At 47.9% G+C, this 20905-nt stretch overlaps 1 protein-coding gene across 5 annotated transcripts in view; it reads left to right on the top strand.

Annotated features, from left to right (window-relative positions):
* The first annotated feature begins 1547 nt into the window (after nt 1-1547).
* PAK3 (p21 (RAC1) activated kinase 3) overlaps nt 1548-20905 on the top strand; it is a 259307-nt gene continuing 239949 nt past the window's right edge. For 3 of the 5 annotated variants that reach the window (XM_023249300.2, XM_023249301.2, XM_023249303.2), the window contains exon 1: nt 1548-1697. The gene's annotated coding sequence lies outside the window, so the exon portion shown is untranslated. The remainder of the gene's footprint in view (nt 1698-20905) is intronic. The other 2 variants (XM_045051244.1, XM_045051237.1) reach the window with 2 other exon arrangements.

Here is a 20905-nt window from a genome sequence, read left to right on the forward strand (position 1 = left end):
AAATATAATTTTAGTTAACAATTTCAACTTAGTGAAGGCACTAAACCATTCACCTCCAACCTGGAGATCAATAAGTGAATTTCAATTTTTTTTCTGAGATGTTATTCTATTCTATTCTATTCTATTCTATTCTATTCTATTCTATTCTATTCTGAGAGAGACAGAGACAGCATGAGAGGAGGAGAGGCAGAGAGAGCAGGACAGTGAGAATCCCAAGTAGGCTCCACACTGTCAGAGCTGAGCCGGACTTGTGTCTCTGACCCACAAAATCGTCAGATCATGACCTGAGCGGAAACCAAAAGTTGGACACCCAACCAACTGAGCCACCTGGGCATCCCCTCCCCCCCCCTCCAGAATGTAATTTTAAAAAAGAACTTTGACCTGGAAATCTGAAGAACTAGGTCCTAATTCTGGACCTGCCACTTCTTAGCCTGTAATGTTAGGCAAAACCACTTAATCTTGCTGAATCTGTTTCCTCATGTGTAAAATACGAATGATGATATTTTCCTTGCATAATTCATAGAGGTGATATGGTAGGGATCCCATTACTAGGAAGTGCTTTGTAAGTCCCAAAGTACTCTGCATGGATAAGCCAGAGGCAAGATGAAGTGAAATTCTCAAAAAGTTACCGCAGGAAGACCTTCAGCAGGGCTCTAAGCAAGGGGTTCACCAAGGATTGCCTCATGGGGCAAAGTTGTGCTTCTCACAATCGGTTTCCCCTTCTGTTAGCTTTAGGTGTCCGAATGCAAACGGGGTCTCCAGCTGGATCCACGATGATCTTCAACCGAGTGATCTCCAGAAAACCAGTCCCGTTCTCATCTAAACTGAATGTGCCACTCCTAGAGCTACTACAATGGAATCAGCCAGGAGGAAAGGTGGGATGTAGGTAGATCTTGCAATGAAGTTATGGGCACCTCAACTCACGAAAGTCAATCCCAAATTAGGACAGAAAATTGCCTTCTGGGTGGCGCAGACAGCCAGCCCAGCACGACGTGAGCGCTCACTCAATACAATGTGATGTGGATGGTGACTGTCCTCAGCCTCTGGGTCTCTTTCTGTTATTCTCTTTGGCCGTAGGCTTTCCAGAGATGTGTGCGGCGGCAAGCCACCGGCGCCCAGAAGGAAGACTGAAAGAAGGGGTGCAGACATTAATGGCAGGCCCGGAGCCCTGGTCCCGAACCCCTCCTCCCCGCCCTCGCTCCCTCACCCCCAACCCCCATCGCCAGGGTCGACACCATCAGGCTTGGGAGAGTGAAAGGGTTTCACTTCCGCCTGGCTGCAGGAACCACAAGTTCCACACTAGGTCGGAATTGGAATAATCACAGTCCAAACCCACCCAGATGCTCTCACACACCCAGCCGCGCGCGCAGCCCGGGGCCGCGGGGCGCACGTGAGCCCACGCCCCGAGCGCACCGCCCTGCCTCCCTCGCGAGCATCCTCGGCGGCGGCCGCAGACGCAACCTCCTCCTCCTCCTCCTCCTCCTCCTCCTCCTCCTCCTCCTCCTCCTCCTCCTCTTCCTCCTCCTCCTCCTCCTGCCGCCGCCGCTGCCGCCGCCACCGCCGCCACCGCGGTCTCCGCTCCCCTCTCGTCCTCGTTCCTCCCCCAGTTCCTGCTCCTCCTCCCGTCCGCCGCGGCGAAGGGCAGAACCCTCAGCAGCGGCCGCCTGCGCTCGGGCCGCCCGGGGAGCCTGGAACAGGTCTGTGCGGGGGGCGCTTTGTTGCGGACAGTCGGAGCGCCGCTGGCTCCCGGAGCCGCCGGGAGGGCACGCGGCGGGCGCGGGGGGCGATTATCTCTCCGCGTTGGGTCTTTTTCTAGGCATCGACGGCGTGCGATGGGCTGGGAGGGCAGCCCCGGTCCCTTTGGCAGTTGGCCGTCCTTGTGGCTTCGTGGCGAGGGCGCCCCGAAGCTGCCCGCACTCCCGCCCCCCGCCCACCCCTCAAGCTCTCTTTCTCTGCACCCCCACTCCCCGCATCCACTTCCCAGAGCTGAGCTTTCTCTTGTTCTGGGAGCTCGTGGATGGGGGCGGGGAGAGATGGATGGAGCCGATCCAGCGGGGCACCTGGGTGCATGGGGCTTTGTTACATACAACAAAAACCAGTCCGCACCAGCTTCCAGCTTCAGGCTAGGCTGCAGTCTGCCGGCGGTGTGGGGTGTGGGCCGGGCACACTGGGGAAGTGAGAGAATGCGAGGGGGCACTCCCTGCGTGTGTGACTGGGCACACGGGAATGCGGTGGCCTGTGTGTGTGGGGGGGAGATGGTGTGGGTTTTGTGTGGGATGCAATGAGTATGAGTTGGAGCGTGGGGTGCCGTGTGTGTGCGTGTGTGTGTGCGCGTGTGTGTCTGCGCCATGGGGCTGGGTTACTCCTGGCATTACATGTCCTTGGGTATCATCCCATGCCAAGCCAGATTGCAGTAACACGCAAACAGATCAGGTCCAACCTGTTCTGCCCACACTAGAAGGGTAATGATGGTTTCAAAGTGATGGAAATCCCCCCAGCGTGGGGCTGTCGCTTAGGACTTCTGGTTGTGGAATTTCCAGCCAGGTTGACCAAGTCCTCCTGGCCATCACTGTTGTTCCCCCAAAGACGCCCAACTTTCTTAGCAGGCTTCCCTCTCTTAGCCAATGAGGATCCAAAGCTCTTACAGTGATCCTGCAGTGCCTCTCCCTGCACCCCTTTAATTAGTGGATGCTCATGTCTTCTTTACTGCAGTGATGTTACTTTTCAGCTAGGATGTAGCAGCTACGTTTGGAGAAAAACGAACATACTAGATGCTCCTCTGTATTAGTAGTGAATTTCGTTCAGAGGGATTTCTTTTTCTCCTTGAACCATAAGATGTGAATTGATATGGTCTTTTTTTTTTCATCAAAGAAAGAAGAAATCAACAAAAATGAACACACCTGCTAGACCTTCTCTTGTACATGTTATTTGAGGTTTTAATAGAGCATTATTTTTAGGGAACCAAAAATGCCTAGCTAAGGGTAGTGATCGTTCACTCAAACAACCGACATTTATTAAGCACCTGCTATGTGCTAGTAGTAATGTTAGGTATTGGAAGTAGATAAATGAATAAATGAATAAAACATCATCTCAGCTCTCAGGGAGTGCACAGTCTGGTAGGCAAGATAGGGTGTGTAAGCAGATGATTACAGTAGAGTATGACAAGAGATAGAGTGCTGCGAGAGCACAGAGAAGGGGTGCCTGCCTAGGGGTGGGTTGGCATGATCAAGAAAGGCTTTGTGGGGGAGGAGACATTTGCGTGAGTCTTGAAGAATTAATTCACCAGGTGGCTAAGTTGAAGGAACAGCATGTGTAAAGGTGGAGGGTCATAGTTAAGTAAGACTGCAAGGGAGTCCTCAGAAGTATTAATGTCACATTCTCAACAAAGTCAGAGTGAGTCTGTCTGGATTGGGATAGCGATTAATGATGAATGCAGAAGGAGCCGGTATTGCAGATTGATAAAGATCGGCACATCCCCCCCATCTTAAGAAATGTCCAGCTCATTTATAAATATTAGTGTTCTGCTTTAAGCAAATCTGCTGCTTGGAAGTATGTATTTCCCGGGAAAATGACATAGATGGACAGTAGTCACAACGCAGAATTTGTTGCTTTACAAGAGGCTTCATAATCAGATCATCTTAAATAACAGTGCCCCTCTGACCTTTACAGTGAATATTTTTACCAAAAATCCATTTCCACAGATTTTTTTTTTTTTTTGTATAGCCAATGGATGGATAAAGACAGACACACCCGCGCTGCATGTACCTTTTGCACAGAAACTTAACCAATTTCATTGTGGGCACTTTCCCTCATGGTGTGGGTGATTAGTAAATACTGAACATTGAAAGCATGGAAATGGTGGTGATAAATATGAAATCCATTGTCTGTTATCTTTTATCATTTGGGTTGTGTATAAAATACAAATTAACCAGGACAGGGTCTTCAGGGACTTTTTACATTTTAGATACTGTTAGTGGTGTCACTGGTAATTAATAATAGCAGAGGATTTCTGTCTTGTATGTTAGGTACATAGTTAGAAATGGATATATGAGGACTGACTTGAACGCTCATGCAGTTAAGCCGGAGGGGGGGCACATTCTGAGTCTCCTGTTTTATTGGGTGGTGCCGATTGCATAGGCTGATAAAGGGCATCGGAAGTGAACCTAAGAGATTAATGATTTCTGCCGGAAGTGCCTGATGGGCACAAAATTATGCTAGTCAAGACTGTGGGCTCTGAGGGCTTGGACCAGCATCCTGAGCACCTCCTCCCTTAAATGAAGACCAAAAATAGCCCTGGGTTCTGTTTGAAAGGAATGCCCGCAGAAGTGGTTGAGCTTGAATTGACTTCCCCCCTAGCCTGGCCAATGCCCCGAGGCAGAGGAAATGATGGCCCAGGGTCCTTTGGATGCATTAAGGTCCTCTGTTCACTGGCATTGATACCAGAAAGTAGCAGGCGGGATCTCTAAGAACCTTCCCCCCCCCCCCCCCCCCCCCCCCGCCAGCTTGAGCTGGAAATGAATGGACCTGTCTGCTGTGTAGGTACTCAGATAAGTCTAGTGGCTGGACGAACGCTTCCCAGCGTGCGTTCCGAAGAAGACTAGTTCCACAGGATGTTAGTAGGTGTTTCACACTCACATTCAGACATACACAGAGTTTTGTGGTCAAGTTAAATTTGGGAAATTCTTGCTCAAACAAAAACAGGTTTGTTTACTTCAGGGCTTCTAAAAGCCTTTACCAGGCAAATGTATATTGTGACTCCCCAGGAGAATAGACTATGCAGCATTATCCAGATGTTTTTGCCCACAGAATGTGGTGTTGCAACAAGCATTTGACCAGGCTGCTATTGAGAAGAATATTCGTCGGGCAACCTCGAGCGAGAGCATTTCCCGCCCAACTCGGGGGCTGTCGGTACCTTGCTGGGTAAACTGGGATGACTTGCTTCACCCTTTTAGGCTTTCCTTCCCCCGGTGTGTAAAATGAGGCTGATAATAATCAGTGCCCTCACCGTCTGTGTGATGGCAACTAAGATACCATCTCTGCAAGTATTTTGAGCTCCATAGAAGAAAGGCTGTATATAAACTCCAAGTTATTACGAAAGGGAAGTGCAGAGTTAAGGCAATGATCCTGATAATTCAGGCCCACATTTTGCTTTTCTGTTGCAGTGTTGGGCAGACTGCCTCAGTTCTCTGCTTTGCTTTGACTGAAAAGACCTATCCTCATTCAACCTTTGGTGACTCAGTTCTTTGTGCTTACTTCCTTTCACCATCCTGAGAATTTCAGTGTGGCCTTTAATTTCCTGGGCCAGAGGTATCATCAGTATAGCCGTAAGAAAAATCCCATCAATTTGAACACACCCTGCTGACCAGAGAACCCTAGAGGTGGGAATTAAGTTTAGTTGGAAAGTTGCTTTTAGCTTTCAGACTCCTTTTCTTACAGAAGTAGTTCTAAGGGGCCATCTTGGAAGCAGCCGCTGCAGGGTTCACGTTCAGTGGCCCTAGTGCCTCATCTATGCTGTCAATAGGAAGGCGTGGCCATCTTTAAGGAAATTGAAAGGCAGAAGAAAAAGCACTCATGTGACTATTGACCCTTTCTGATTCCCTATGAGCTGCCTTGAAAGAAGAGTGCGGATCTTGCGAATTCACAGCTGATAATCACTGCAAACCCAGTTTGGGGTAGAGGCTGATGCCTTCGGTTACCCGTTCTGCAGTGCTCTGGACGCAGACCAGCCGTGCTCCGCGTGAAAGCAACAAGCTTCGGTTGCAATAAGAAGGGTTTAGGTTGGTCATGAGAAGAAAGGCTGTGACTTTAAGACTGTGATACTGGATGGTGAGAGTGAAGTCCTTCTCTGTTCTGGAAACTTTAGTGGCAACATGTGTCCAGTAGGGGAGACTCATAGAATGGTAGTGCACCAAGTGCCTTTCGAAGTTCATCCGGTGCAAAGCTTCTGTTTGGATGAGAAAAACGCGGGAGAAGGGGAGTGAGTTGTCTAAGGTCACACAGCTACCGTGTGACAGAACAGAAGTCCTTCTAGAGGCTGAAACTCAGATCTGCTGCCTCCTAACGTTCTCTCCACTAGACCTGGCTGTCTTCTTGTGCGCTTCAGGGGAGTGTGGGTTGGCTCAGTGGGACTTGAAGGTCACGTCCACGTCTGGGTTGTGTGTGGGCTCTGTGTGGCAGCTTTAGCAGAGGAACAGGTTTCTAGGGGAGCACTAAAAGGCTATGCTTCCCCTGTCCCTCTCTTTCCATTCCTCTTGAGTGTATGGTTGTCTGATTCACCAAGCCAAGCAGCCAGCTGGAAACCTCAGGACTGGGTGTTCTGCATAGATACTCAGTGGATGATTCACCCATGCAAGTCCCTCTTCCTTGATGGTTATTAACTTTTTTTGTGGACCAATGAGCTCCTTGAACGTGTGATGAAAGCCACTGAGCCCTCCCTCCCCCCCGAAAAGGGCCCACATCCACTAGCATGTGCACATAATTTCAGGGCCGTCTAGGTGGCGGGTTCTCGCTCTGCTGGCTAAGCTGTTGGTACACAGCCTAGGGTCACTTGTAGACACTCCCCGAACACTAAAGAGTCTCAGATTTGGACTTGTCAACCTTAAGTTGGAGGGAGTTGGAAAGACTGGGATAAACCTTGTGCTGAATAGACTGGGGAACGGGGACGTTGGTGTGGAATTTCTTTAGGATGGAATAATGGGATTGAAGCCAGTTCTTGAGGTAAAAATAGAAAAGGGATTACAATGAATGAGTCCCCTTCTCCCAACCTTAGGAAAAAGTGCCGGCAAAGGAGGCGTGGCAGGAAGAAGGGCGGGAGATTTGAAAGAATGGGAGACAGAGGTCGTTCTAGAAAGGATGTCAGTTACACCATAATAGCATGAAAGACAACTCTTCTAAAAGAATGGGGCATCCCTTTTGCTTCTCTCCAGTGTTTCTTAACCTAGTTTAACTCCTAAATAGCAAGAGCTCATGGTTAGCGTATTAGAAATTGTCTTAGATGCAGGAACACCACGTCCTTGAAGAGGACATTTTTAGAGGCTGGGAGATTGTGGGGGAGTGGCACAGCTTGCCTCACTTCTTGTTTAAAAAAAGCGTTTTTCTGATCAAAATAATACATGCTCATGCTTGTAAAAATAGAAATATCAAATAGAATGTTCCTGGCCTCTCCACCACTGATCCCTGCCATGTTCACAGTTTGGTATGTAGCATTTTGTGCGTGTTTTTATGAATATTCACATAGGGATTCAGGCACATAAAATAATAAAAGATGTGACCAGTGCTCTGCATACTGTTCTGCAGCATGCTTTTCATAGAACTCTTATATCTGGAGGTCTTTTCCTGCCAGGGTACATGTAGCTATTTCATTCTTGTTAATAGCTGCATAGTACTCTGTTTTATATGGTTGTGACATAATGTCTTTAATCCAACTCTCATTGATGAATTTTTATATTATATCTGATTTTTTTAAAAAATATTAAATATTGGTGCAGCATACTTCTTTTTACATGAATCTCAGCATACTACTGCACGTGTTTATTTTTATTTTTATTTTTTGAGAGAGAGAGAGAGCATGAGAGGGGGGCAGAGGGAGAGAGAGAGAAAATCTCAAGCATGGAGCCTGACTCGGGGCTGGATCCCACGACCCTGGGATCACAACCTGAGCTGAAATGAAGAGTTGGACACTCAACTGACAGAGCCACCCAGACGCCCCTATTGCAAGTGTTTTTGTAGAATAAATTCTTAGTAGTGAAACTGCTGGTTCACAGAGTTAGGTCTGCATGTCCTTGATTTTAATAGAGCCTGCCAAAATTTCCCTCCAGGAAGGCTATAGTGACTTACATTCCCACCAAAAATGGCCATTTCTCTATGCTCTTCCTCACCAATGTCAGATACTTTTGATCTTTTGAATCTTTGACAATGAGGTAGCTGAAAAAAAAACCCTTATTTTCTTTGCTTTAAAAAAAGATTTTTTTTTTAACATTTATTTATTTTTGAGAGAGAAAGAGACAGAGCATGAGCATGAGCAGGGGTAGGGGCAGAGAGAGAGAGAGGGAGACACAGAATCCAAAGCAGACTCCAGGCGCTGAGCTGTCAGCACGGAGCCTGATGCGGGGCTTGAACTCATGAACCGTGAGATCACGATTCAGGCTGAAGTCGGACGCTTAACCGACTGAGCCACACAGGTGCCCATCTTTGCTTTTTTTTTTTTTTTTCTTGAGTACTAGAGAGGTTGAACACCTTTTTGTATGTTTATTGGCCATCTGTATCTCTTCTGTGTTGCCATTTCATATCATTTACCTCCTTTTCTATTTAGTCATTCTTTCTCATTTTGATAACTGCAATTTCTTTGCATATTGCAGATAGCAGCCAGCTGTTATCTATGTTGTAAATATATTAAGCAGTTTGTTTACTTTTTCACTTGGATTTTAGTGTCTTCCGTTGTACAGAAAAGTTTAAGATTTGAAAAACCCTAATTGGCACTCTGTTCTTTTATGAGCACTCAAACAATGCCACAGTGAATATCCTTGGACTGTATCATATGCATAGGGCTCATTATTTCCTTAAGATAAATTCCTAGGACTGACTTTGTTCAGGTAATTTTCTTCCTAGATACTGCCAAATTGCTCTCTGAAGTCTTTTCTTTTCTTTTCTTTTCTTTTCTTTCTTTTTTTTTTTTTTTTTACCAATTTACACTCCAATCATAGTGTATAAAAGTATACTTTGCTTCTCTTCCTGATGCCTTCTGAAAAAAAATTTGAGTTCTTTTCTTAAATGTTCATTTATTTATTTGAGAGAGAGAGAGAGAGAGAGACCCCAAGCAGGGGAGGGGTAGAGGGAGAGAGAGAGAGACACACACACACACAGAATCCGAAGCAGGCTCCAGGCTCTGAGCTGTCAGCACAGAGCCTGATGCGGGGCTCAAACCCATGAACCTTGAGATCATGACTGAGCTGAAGTTGGACACTCAAGCTGACTGAGCTACCCAGTAGCCCCAAGATTTTACTTCTTACATCAAGTGTTAGGCAGGAATTCATGTTTGGCACCAGGAAAGGCTTGGTGCAGAAATCCCTAACTGCGCACAAAACACATGTAATACATGTTTCATCTTCAATTATTTAAGCAAACATGCTTTTTAATTCATTTCCAACTCAAACTGTGTCCAAACGCATTTTCCAGCATCAGGTCCCTCTAAATTCACTGTGAAATGAATGGCCATTCAGGGTCATTTCTGCTGGCAGCAGCTGCAACAGTGGCCAATGGCAAATCGACTTTACAAATCTACCTTGTAAGACACTTGGGAAAAAAGCCACTGCTGCATCTTCACTGACCTCTGAGGTCAGCTAGATTGGTTCCAGAATTTTCCAGAGGCCGAGTGCTGAGTAGGAGTCAGCTTCTCTCCAATCTGACTTCCTGCAAAGAGGGCAAGTTTGAGGCCCTCCCACGAGGAGTTATCCTAACAGAAATAAACAGTGATGTCACCCTCTGCGAAGGGACCAGTGGCGAACACATACAGGTGTAGCTTTTCCCGTCACTCTGCCTGGGCTTGCTTCCTCTCCTTGCATCTCTTTTCTGCCAAAACCCAGATACTATGGTCGTGGGTCATGGGGGATTTGGTGTTTGCTTTAGGCCATGGGTAGGGTCTATGGATGAGGAGATGGTGAAAACCACAGGGGTCATTTGTATGGTTTTAGAGCTATGTTTTGTCTTTAGAACGATGGTAGCAACCTTAAAACCCCTTGGGGGTGGCAGAGCAGTTACCCATTTTACAGATTGAGAAGCCCCATCTGGAAAGGAGAAATGCCCTCAGGGTGGACCATTGCTGCAATGGGTTCTTGACCTACCCCCACCACTTGCTAGCTAAAAATTTGGCAACTTATCTCCTCTAGGGATGGACGTGGGTGCCTTTAAATATGAGAGATTTAAGAATGCCCTTTGGACTTACCCATCATTCACTTTACCTAGCATGGTCCATACACAGCCCATCTCTGGGATGCTTTTGAGTTGTCAGAAGATGGGTGGGTTATTGTACCCAAAGGAATAATTTGGATTATTTGAACTATTGACATTTATGATGTGTGGTTTGCCACTTACCTCAAAATCTTGGTATTTGGCAAATGGCTTTAGATCCTATCTAATATTGGTTGGTTTTTTTTTTTCTTTTAAAGGTTTGGAATCGAGGAAGGATAGTTCACAGGGGAACTGATGGCCGGATAATATAGTTATTAATCTTTGCGGCCTTGAAAAAGAAATGGGTTTGGTTGTTAAGCTCACGAATACCATTTCTTAAAGCTAGGGTGTCTCTTCAGTGCTGAATAATTTAAAACTGAAGCATCGTAGCCACAAATATGGGCTCTACACATAAATCAGGTGCTCTGTTTCTCCTTACGGATGGTCATAAGGGGAAAGGCCATATTTTCTTTTCTTTTTAAAACTGTGCTTGATGCTTTTAGTAGAACGTGGGATCGACGTGTTTTGTTTTCTACTGAATATTCTACAAAGGTAGCATTGATTTTTTTTAAGTTTATTTATTTTGAGAGAGAGAGAGAGAGAGAGAGAGAGAGAGAGAGAGAGAGAGAAAATGAATGAGTGGGGGAGGGGCAGAGAGAGAGGGAGACACAGAATCCAAAGCAGGCTCCAGGATCTGAGCTGTCAGCACAGAGCCCAACGTGGGGCTTGAACTCACGAACTGTGAGATCATGACCTGAGCTGAGCCTGGATGCTTAACCGACTGAGCCACCCAGGCGCCCTGGAAGCGTTGCTTTTTACCTCTTTATTAGTACCAGGAGGGACATCTCCCTCGGTACTTAAAGTAGAAAGGAAAAATCTCATTGAGAGGCAAAGATAGTAAATGGAGCTTCCAGTGAATTGGGAGGCAGAAGATCCAGGTTCCAATCGGGTTTGGGTTCGAATTAGCTGTGCAACCTTGCACAAGTGCTTAAATGTCTCTGTGCCTCAGATTCCTTACGTGTAAAATGAGGACATAGTTAGGAATAGTTGATCTGTTCCGTAGTGTCTTCCACTTAAAGAAAGCATACTCGTCTCCAAAGCCGAAGTGTGCTTTTGTGACAGAATCACTAAGGGGCCGGTTAAAAAATACATAGGGGCGCCTGGGTGGCTCAGTCGGTTAAGCGTCCAACTTCGGCTCAGGTCATGATCTCACGGTTCGTGAGTTCAAGCCCCGCGTCAGGCTCTGTGCTGACGGCTTGGAGCCTGTTTCGGATTCTGTGTCTCCCTCTCTCTCTGGCCCTCCCCCATTCATGCTCTGTCTCTCTCTGTCTCAAAAATAAATAAAGGTTAAAAAAAATTAAAAAAAAAGTACATATGTTGGAGTCCCCACCTCAACCAGCTGAATCTGAAACTCCCAAGAGCGGACCCAGGAAATCTGTGTTAACTGCCTTCTTAGGTAGGTTCAGAGAAGGCTGTAGCCCCCTCCTGTGGTAACTTTCAGGAGGCAGGATCCCTTGGGTTTTCTGGCCTGAGGGAATGGAACCATTTTCCCAAGTGACAAAGTCCGGGCTTCCCAATAGCTCTGGCTTAGAAACCTCCGACAGGAGACCGAGTTGGAGGAGGTTGGTTTTTTGGACCTAGTTCCTTGGGGCTGGTTTCTGCATAAGTGAGTGGAGAGCGCAGTGTTCTTCTGAATAAGCGCAGGCCTAGATGAACTGACCGGTTATTCAGTCATGAGCATATTTCAGGCCCTTTGGCGCAAAATCTTCAGTAGAAGCATTTCTGAGAAAGGACAAAGTGGTTTCCGGAACTCAGACCCTTTCTGCCCAAGCTCTCCTTCCAATCCCATTTGAAGGTTCTACCCCTCCTTTGACTTTTTAAACTTGTATTTCACTTCCCTTCATGAAGCTCACAGAGTGGCAGCGGGTTCTCTTGCTTGATGGGATTTCAACATCTTAGCTTTTTACGCCCTCACCTCCCCCAACCCCCATCACGCTTTCTCACCACTCCTCAGCCCTCCCCCACTCTTCTCACTGATTTGATTTCCTCCAACCAGAGGCACTGCCTCAGTACTCTCCTGCTTTCTTTTCTTATTTTTTTTTTACGTTTATTTTTGAGACGGAGACAGAGCATGAACGGGGAAGGTCCAGAGAGAGAGGGAGACACAGAATCGGAAGCAGGCTCCAGGCTCCGAGCTGTCAGCACAGAGCCCACCCAACGGGGGGCTTGAACTCACGGACTGCGAGATCATGGCTTGAGCCGAAGTCGGACGCTTAACCGACTGAGCCACCCATACTCTCCTGCTTTCTGACCACTGACAGGAAAGGAGTCAGGAAAGGAGTCAGGATCAATATGCCCCACTTGTCTTCTTGTGCCTCGGCCTTCAGCCCTTCACTCCATTGCAGGGGGCATTGTGGCCAGAGAGATGCTTCGCCAAGGCAAACTTTCAGAGATAGCACATCTTCCTCTTTATAAATAGCAGCCGTTGATGGAGCTGTGTGCCAGGGACCTCGCTACCCTCGTGGCATGCGTTGTCTCATTTGGTCCCTTCCACAACTCTGTCAGGTCGGTATGATCAGTGTGCTCATTTCACAGAGGGAGAAACTGAGCCTCAGAGCAGCTAATTGGCACAAGTTCATTCAGCTGGTGAGTAGCAACGTGGGTCTGTCTGTTTGGTCCCGGGACCTGAATGGTGAAACAGAACTACAGTGAAACCTTGCTTTGCGAGCATAATTCGTTCCAGAAACATGCTTGTAATCTGAAGCACTCGTATATCAAAGCGAATGTAAAAAACCGTTGGCTCAGTTGTGATCACGTGACGTTCGACGACGTTCGGCATCATGTACGACTCGTATTGCAAGACAGCGGTCGTTTGTCAAGTTAAAATTTATTAGAAATGTTTGCTCGTCCTGCAGAACACTCGCAGAATGAGATCCTCACAATCCAAGGTTTTACATATTTGGCTATTCAGCGTTCCCTGTGGTAATAAGGCAGTGATGCCAAAGGCTGATGTATGCAGCAATGGATTTTCTTGGCTGTGAAGTCTGAACCCTGAAGTATCTGAGTAGCCTCAAACACCGAGAAAGAGACGAGTGTTCATTTTATTGGCAGAGTAATGTTGTTAGGGTTATTATGGATCACTGTACGGGTGGGGCTAGGGAACAGATTTTGATTTTTGTGCATTGGTAACAGACCAGTACATACTGGCTTTGAGAAGTAAACTCCAGAGACCTTGTGACTATTGTTAGTTTCATAGTTCGTAGGGATGTGAAACATACTGCTTATTTTTTTCTCCTCGTAATCCCATCCGGAAGCTGGTGCAAAGGCTATAGGTAACCAGAGGTCAACAGTGACTTCCAGGATGCCCTCAGCTAATGGGGGATTAGATAAGGGGAGGTAGCCAGGGGGAGGGCCCAGAAATAGGGCGAACAACAGTCTTGTTGGCTTGGATTCTTGGATTTCCAGTTCATCCGAATCCTTGTCTGATTCTCATTATGAAACTTGAAGCATGCAGCAAGGGATATTTGCATCCGCTAATGCAGACTCTTGGTACTAGGATTGATAGCCCTCAAGCTCATGAGCACAACACATCCATGCACAGACATTTCCAGAATATACCCACGGGATGGAGTGTATCCTCAAACCCTAAAGTAATACCCCATTTGCAGGAGTCTGACTTTCACTTTGACTGAAGTGTGTGGACTTAACACTGCTGCACAGAAACATTTTTTTTCCCTCTTTCTTGGCAAGATCTTGCATTGGATATCATTTCTCTAAAAACCTCTTTTCAGTTGGAGCCCTCAGTGGAAGACTTCCACCCATTTTCTGCAACATCTCTTCTCTTTACTGTTCTCCCCAGTCACAAGAGTCAGATGGTATCGAGGTCGTATGAGGCCTCAGGTCTCCCATCTGTAATGATCCTGAATTCTCCCCTGCCTGTGGCCATAGTAGTGCAATCAGATGATTGAAAACAAATGGCCCAGGGAACGTTCTTACAGTCGTCTTCAGGCTTTCCCTGGCAAAAGAGCCATTCTGGATAAAAAGAGAAGGATGTGTGAGGTTAAAGGGCGGGGAGATGCAATCACTTGGCGAAGATCAAATCCCTGCCCTCTCTCCTAGGAACGAGCCGTGTGGTCTTGGAAAGTTTCTTAACCACCTCGCTGCCTTGGCTCTGTAAAGTGGAAAGAGTTAATCCTGTGTACCCACTTCATAGAGTTCAGGTAACGAATCAAAGCCATAATGTGGGGCAAGGGTCTGCCCCATCATTCCTGCTCCATAAATGGCAGCTTATTTTTGTATTATCACGAGTACATGAGGCTCTGTGGAGAGGTATGGGTCCTGGCCCAGGCACTTTGGACAAGTCGCTTAGCCTCGCTAAACTTAGTCTCTTCATCTGTGTAATGGGGTTAAAAGAGTAGCTACCTTTTAGTTCCTTGTAGTTTTTTTTGTTTTTGTTTTTGTTTTCTTTTTGTTTTGTTTTGTTTTTTTGAATGAATAAGATAATTCCCACAAAGTTCTCAGCACAGGCCTGGTACATAGAAGTGTATTGTTGATGTTAGCCAGCTGCCGACCTCAGACCTCAGACCTCTCTTTGGTCCGTGTCTTCTCGGTGTCCGGGCCACCTCTGGGCCTTCCTCCTGCCCCAGCGCAGGCTTCTGATGTCTTCATGTTGCGTGTCATTTGGGATAAGCAGAGGAGAGGGCCTTTTTTTGCACGGGGACCTCCTGAGACCGAGCGGGCTTCCTGAGAAGGCACGACACCACGTCAGATGGGCCGCTTCCAGACGGCAGACGATTCCTGGGTTCTCAGGGTAACAGAAATGGGGACGAGGCAGACCCTGCTTAACCTCCCACAGGAGCATGGCCCCATACAGCACGGCCCCATACAGCACAAAGTTCTCTTCATTGCCCCTCCCTCGCCTCCCCTGGTAGCCCTGGCATTCCTCCAAGACGACAGGCCAGAGAGCCCGTGTCACCTCCCCAAGTAACACATCAGGTGTGGCAACCAGATGCTACCATAGTGACAGTTCCTACCTGATCAATAGAGCTGGGAATTGAGCCCTGGTGACAGGGCCTGCCTTGAGGGGGGCCATCTCCCGGGGCATCACCTGCCCCGGCCTGGTGACCAAGCAACCTGCCCTGCCCCCCACCCCCACTGGCCGCGCACTAGTCTCTGGGCCTTTCTTGATAAATTAATCCCCCGCCTCTGGGGCCCCGGAGTGACAATTTCAGGCATATGCTGCCTTCCTTGGATTCCCCAGTGTCTCTGCCTTAGTTCAGCCTTCATTATTTGTTTCCTGCACTATTCGGTATTGTTGCTGCTGCTGTTGATGCTATTAATAACAGCAATAACAGCTAGCATTTACTGGGCGCTTATTACATGCTGGGCAGTTACGTGACTCGTCTCATTTATGTGTTTTCAGTTTTTATTTTCAGGGGGAGGGGCAGGGTCAGAGAGAGGGAGAGAGAGAATCCCAAGCAGGCTCCACGCAGTCAGGGTGGAACCGGACACAGGGCTTGATCCCACAGACCGTGAGAGCATGACCTGAGCCGAAATCAAGAGTCGGACGCTTAACCGGCTGAGCCACCCGGGCGCCCCATGTATCATTACATTTAATATGACAGTCTTGTGAGGCGTAGGTACTATTATTATTCCCAGTTCACAGGGGATGCATAATAACATTTAATGAGTGCTCACTATGTGCTAGGCACTATGCAAAGTGCCTTTTCTCTCTTAATCCTCACGATAATCTTATGCAAAGTGTCTTTTCTCTCTTAATCCTCACGATAATCTTATGAGGCAGACATTGCTGTTACTACTAGATCTGTGTGTTGACTTGAGTCGTAAGGGTCAAGGTGGGAACCGGGACACGTACAGAGTATTCAGAAGGGGCTGCGTGACCCAGGAGGACCACTGATGTACGTTGACCCGTCTTTCCTCACCACCCCTTCTGCTTGCTCACTCCAAATCCTGCTGGGCCTCTGGCCGTGGCCAGAGATGGTATGAGGGCAGTGCCACCCTTAACTGCTTGCCGCTGAGGTTGAATAGTGTCTCCTGCCCACTCTGGGTTGTTCTGGCGATACCTGGGATCAGGCTGGGGCAGTGGCATGGCGGGAGGTAGCAGATAAGGGTCACGCGGCTTAGCCTGGAGTTTCAGACTTTTTTACTACATGACCGTAGATGACTATCACGTACATTGCCAACAGTGTTCATCTCACATGGACGCCGCGCTCTAGCCATACCTACCCCAACCCCAGAACGTACCCTGTACACAAATACTCAGCTCCATGGCTTTGCTCGTGGTGACCTCCTACTGGTTCTTCTCCAAAAAGCCTTCTCGGACCATCTCACTACTTTACAGCTTTATTCTTTCATCCTTCCAGCCCAAGGACACATATTGAGCAGCTGTCGTATATCAGATGCTGCGCTAGGCGCTTAGAACGGAGTTATGAACAAAACGGAGATCTTCGCTGCCCTCACGGAGCTCACAATCTAATGCAGGAGACAGACGTTACACCAATAGACCCAGGCAGGTAGAATTGTAAACTGTAGTGAGTGCCGAGGGGGAAAACCCCAGGGTAATATGAGAGGCGGTAACAAGACAGACTTGATTTGGATGGAAGGTGCATCAAGAAAGGCCTTTCTGGGGGAAGTGACATCCAAGCCGAGACCCGAAAGATGAGCAAATATTAACAGAAAGTGTTCCATGCGGAGGGAACAGCTTGCACAGACACTCCGAGGTGGGTGCTTGCCATATTCAAGCAGCTGAAAGAGACCGTGGGCCAGGGAGAAAGCGGCGCTCTGTGAGGTTGGAGGTCACGCAGGGCTTTGCAGGCCACGGGAGCGAGTTCCGTATGCTGAGTGCAGTGGGAAGTCACTGACGTGTTTAAGTGAGGGCTCAAGGCAATCTAATTTATACTTTGAAAATAGCACTCTGACTGCTACACAAAATTGGACTGCAGAGCGGCAATAAGAGAGCCAGAGAGAGGCAAGCTGGGAGGCCAGGAGGGTAGGCCAGGAACAGCGACTGCCGGTGGCCTGGACGAGGGGTTGGCAGTGGCCATGGAGAAAAGCGAGCAGATTCGGGATACATTTTGCGGCTAGAGCCAAAAGGACTTGCTGAGGGACTGGCTACATGAGCTGCAGGAAGTGAGCCATCAAGGAAGACTTCCGTGTGTCTGGCTTGAGCAGATTCAGGGCTCAGCCCTTCTGTGCCACACTTCATCTCTAAAGCTCAGTTAGCACAGATCCTATACTACTTTTTTTCTTTATTAAATATTTATTTTGGGGAGAGACAGAGGGTGCGAGCAGGGGAGGGGCAGAGAGACAGAGCGGGGCAGAGGGTCTGAAGCACGCTCTGTGCTGACAGCAGCGAGCCGGATGCGGGGCTCGAACTCACGAACTACAAGATTGTGACCAGAGCTGAGGTCAGCTGATTAACGGACTGAGCCACCCAGGCGCTCCTACTTTGTTTTGATGGTAGTTAGCACGAGTATATTTGTTGTCTCTCTGGGTAGGTTTTAAACTCTTTGACGACACTATGACTTACTCACGTCTGTTTTCCCCAAAGCATCCAAGACATGATGTATTGAAGACTGACTGATGGATCAATTAAGGGAAGGAACTCCTTCCTCTTTCAACTTGACTCGTCTCACTAAGACATCAGACATGACTCTGGATTAAGCTTTTTTTTTTTTTTTTTTTTTAAAAAAAGGACATACTCTTGAAGAGATGTATGCTTTGACACAGACCTTGAACTGCATGCAGTCATTAATCACCCTTTGAACAATTGCTGCCGTGTCAGCATGATATACTGGGCACACCGAACCGTGGTCCTCAGAGCGTCCTTCGGCAGTGCAGCAAAGGCTCTGTGTTCACAGAAGAATGGCCTCATGGGTGTGTGTGTAGGCTAGCTCAGGACGGGCAAAGAGGAAGATGAGACGTGGCCTCAAAGCGTCAGTTGTTCAGGCAGGTATGGGCCTTTGTGGCCATGGGTTTTACCATGTGGCATCTGAAACCACATACTGTGGATAGCATGCTATGGAACCTTAGATTCAGTCACAAAATAGGCAAAATGTAGCTGGCTACCACATCCAAACGCGACAAGACAAAACAGAGCCCCTCCCCCCCCCACCTCATTGCTGTGTTTATGTGATCCTTTCAGTCTACAGAGAGTTGTCTGATCCTGAAGTTCTGAGGTAGGAGCCCAGGATTCTGAATTTTTACAAGCATCACAGGAAGATCTGGTGCAGGTGATCCGTGGATCACGCTTTAAGATGGCCTGGCTTCAGAGATCAGCCCTGGAACCAAATCAGATCCAGCTTGCTCCTTGGGTTAAACCCAGCTCAATCGTGTTCCCTTCTTAGGGGAACATCCAGAATCATTCTCAGGCACCCCAGGAACTTCGCACACAGTTGTAGACGTGCACGGACATCCAGATGAGTCGCTAAAAAAGAGATGTAACAGTCCTCACCACTAGAGTGGGAAGGGCAAGGAGGATCCCTAACATTTAGGCCCCCCTGGGGGGGCTGACTGGCGCTACACGTCCGTCTTAGGAATGGCCTCAAGGGGGCGGTGTCTGATGAGTTAGTCTGCAGAGGCAGCACCCTGCTTAGTATTCACTTCTACGGTTGCTTTTCAAAGAGAAACTGGGTTGGTTTATATCAGTTCTTTGTATATTTTGGATACTAACCCCTCATTGGATATGTCATTTGCAAATATATTTTCCCATTCAGTGGGTTGCCTTTTAGTTTTGTTGATTGTTTCTTTCGCTGTGCAGAAGCTTTTTGTTTTGATGTAGTCCCAATAGTTTATTTTTGCTTTTATTTCCCTTGCCTCGGGAGACATAACTAGACAAATGTTGCTACGGCCAATGTCAGAGAAATTACTGCCTGTGCTCTCTTCTAGGGTTTTTAAGGTTTCCGGTCTCACATTTAGGCCTTGAATCCTTTTTGAGCTTATTTTTGTGTATGGTGTAACATAGTGGCCCAATTTCATTCTTTTTCACGTGGCTGTCCAGTTTTCCCAGCACCATCTGTCGAAGAGACCGTCTTTTTCCCGTTCGGTATTCTCTCCTCCTTGTCGAAGATTAATTGACCACATAGCTGTGGGTTTATTTCTGAGTTTTCTATTCTGTTCCATTCATCTATGTGTCTGCTTTTGTGCCAGTACCATACTGTTTTGAATACTTCAGCTTCGTCCCGTAACTCGACGTCCAGAATTGTGGTACCTCCAGTTTCGTGTTTCTTTTTCAGGATTGCTTTGGCTTTTTGAGGTCAGCCGGGCTTCACCCTGTACCCTCACACCCAACTAGGGGTGGTGGAGGGACGTGGGTATGGATTCAGCATCTCAGTGGCATTGAGGGTAGCGAGCAGCTCCCTGCCTCTAGGTTGACACTGCAAGGGACCCGATCCTGGTACAGCCAGCCCAGTCGCCTCCCTAACCAAAACTTGCTCTGCATCCACCCCCAGTAGTCTGGACGGCACAGAAGCCACTTTCCTCCGAGGGTCCGGGCGGTTAATTCTAAGCAGCTCCCTCATCGCTGCTCACCACTTCTCCTGCCTTCCAGCTCTCCTGCGGAGACCTGAGACTGACCTGGTCATCAGTGGCACGACGCACCGCCTGTAGCAATGTGCCTGTAGGGGGTCCACTGCACTTTCTGTTTTCCAAGACCACCAAGAGAAACCTGCAGGCAGTAATCACATCTCCACCCCCTTAGACCTGGTTGTGCCTCCTGAATGCACCGAATCTGGACCTGGCCTTTGGTGGCGACCGGTACCTCCCCGGCCAGTTTCAACCCTGGGACAACTTCATCCCAGTGATTTCCTTGTGGAGGGTGGGGTCTACTCAGACTTTTGAGACCTCTTCATTTTTCCTAATGCCCCTTCATTCACGCCGTCCTTCGCCACTTCCCCCAATGTAAGTCCTGCTCAACTCCTGGGCGGTTCCATCCCCGTACATGTTTGCGCTTTGTCTTTGCACTCCATTTTGTCTCCCAGGCTTTCTGTCCATGTCCTCTGAGGCCCGCGTTGCCTTCACCAAACTCCCCTGGCCCTTCCCCTCTTGTGGTGTCATCTACCCGAGTGCATCACGGTGCTGGCTATACGTTAGCGGCAGCTGGGGAGCTTTTTAACAAGGACTGGAGCCTGGACCCTGTCCCCAGAGATTTTGATTCAATTGGCCTGAACTTTTTTTTAAGTGTATTTATTTTGAGAGAAAGAGAGAGAGAGAGAGAGAGTAGGGGAGGGCAGAGAGAGAGAATCCCAAGCAGGCTTTGTGGTGTCAGCGCAAAGCCCAATGTGGGGCTTGACCTCGTGAACCATAAGATCATGACCTGAGCCGAGATCAAGAGTCAGATGCTTAACCGGCTGAGCCACCCAGGCGCCCCCGGCCTGAACTTTTTAAGAGCGATCCCAGGCGGTGCTAATGTTAATGTATAGCCAGGTTTACGTACCACTGACACCTGCTTGCCTTAACTGACACGTCATTTCTCAGGCAACTTTATCAAATGTAAGCCTGCTCATCCTCCTGGGGTGCCCATGCCACAGAGCTGAGGGGTGATGGCCACCCTCTTCTCCCTGGCACTGATTTTAGGCCTTTTGTGTTCATCCTAAAAAGAGGAAAAGGAAAAAAAAGTCAACAAGTAACAAAATTAAAGGAAAACTAAATTTATTGTGTATTGTTCAAAAAAAGAAATTAAACGAAAGTAAGTAAAGTTAAATAAATGGTCCCTGAGGCGCATGCCATCTGTACCATCCACTAATCTTTTTTTTTAATGCTTGTTTATTTTTGAGAGAGAGTGTGCAAGCGGGGTAGGGGCAGAGAGAGGGAGGGACAGAGGACCCCAAATGGGCTTTGTGCTGACACGGGGCTCAAACTTTCCAACTGTGAGATCATGGCCTGGGCTGAAGTCAGACACTTAACCAACTGAGCCACCCAGGCACCCTGGACCCACTATTCT

Source organism: Felis catus, chromosome X, assembly GCF_018350175.1.
Source record: "Felis catus isolate Fca126 chromosome X, F.catus_Fca126_mat1.0, whole genome shotgun sequence".
Classification (NCBI taxonomy): domain Eukaryota; kingdom Metazoa; phylum Chordata; class Mammalia; order Carnivora; family Felidae; genus Felis; species Felis catus.